General features: G+C 39.0%; 1 non-coding gene across 1 annotated transcript; it reads left to right on the top strand.

Moving 5' to 3' along the window:
- Positions 1-354: 354 nt before the first annotated feature.
- LOC141645091 (small nucleolar RNA R71) lies at positions 355-461 on the top strand. Its single transcript, XR_012544684.1, has one exon. It is a non-coding gene; the product is annotated as a small nucleolar RNA R71 (small nucleolar RNA).
- The last annotated feature ends 856 nt before the right edge of the window (positions 462-1,317 follow it).

Raw genomic sequence — 1,317 nt, 5'->3', positions numbered from 1 at the left:
TAGAAGATGTTGCCACCATGGCATTGACATGTTGATGTTGCTTGGATGATTAAGAGGCTTCATTCATCTTGGCTATGGCTTTCTCAATTTTCAAGTTCATTGTGTCAATATGGGAGCTTAGTTGGGCACCCAAATCGGCACTCAATTGTGTGACAGAGTCAACTTCATGTCTTCCTCCCCTAGTTACTTTTCTTGGCCTTTTATATTGAGTTGTGAATCACCATCTCCTCTATATTTGCCCAAGTTTGGTTGTCATCTACCTCGGTTAATCTTCCATTAGAACCCATGTTGAGCACATTCCTTGCATCTTCATACAACCCATTTCAAAATTGTTGGACAAAAAACCATTCACTTAGTCCATGTTGAGGACAAGAGATACATGTATCTTTGAATCTTTCCCAAGCCCCATATAAAGACTCTTCATATTTTTGCTTGAACCCGGTGATTTGGGCTCTTAACATGTTAGTCTTATTCGGAGGGTAGAACTTCTTGTAAAAGGCAAGTGCTAACTTCTTCAATGAATCAATTGCAAGAATGGCCTTGTCTAGGCTCTTTAACCATTGCTTTGCGGTTCCGATCAAGGAAAAAGGAAACAATACCCATCGAATTTGGTCTTGAGTTACCCCCGTTTGGGAAATTGCATCACAATAGTCACAAAAAGTCTCTATATGTAGGTGCGGATCTTCACTAGGCATCCCTCCAAATTGACTTCTCTCAACTAATTGTATGAATGCGGATTTGGCAATGAAATTACCGGTCAAGTGGGGTGGTGTTGGAGTATCATTTGGTATGTTCTCCTCGGTTGGTACGGAATGAGATGAAAATTTAGGCATTGTAGGTTGATTTGTGGTTGGTTTTGAATTTGGTTCTCTTCTCTTTGTCTTGTAAAAGGGTTGGTAAACTCAACACTATCTGATTAGATGATACCAATGTCCACAAGTTCTCCAATACCCACAATTGTTGAAGTCCCTCTAACGGTTCTTCTATATTTGTCAAAGTTCTTTCAATCTCGGGATCAATAGGCGAAAGACCGCCTTGTGATCTCCTAGACATTTAAAAAATCAAACAACTAGAAAACAATTAAAACTACCTTGAGGAGTTTGACTTCCCCAAGGTTAAGAAAGGCACAACTAAAAACAACAAATGGTAACAATTCAATTGAACACCGTCCCCAGCAACGGCGCCATTTTTGATTCGGTTCAAACTTTTTCATCTAAACTTACCAATCAAAACAATATTTATAATCTCAACAAACAAGTGTTAGTAGAGTGGTAAGTAAAGGTTGTATCCCAAGGTACGGGTATTGTATTGATTTAT

The sequence above is a fragment of the Silene latifolia genome, chromosome 2, assembly GCF_048544455.1.
Source record: "Silene latifolia isolate original U9 population chromosome 2, ASM4854445v1, whole genome shotgun sequence".
Classification (NCBI taxonomy): Eukaryota; Viridiplantae; Streptophyta; class Magnoliopsida; order Caryophyllales; family Caryophyllaceae; genus Silene; species Silene latifolia.
This window is presented reverse-complemented; position numbering and strand designations above follow the sequence as displayed.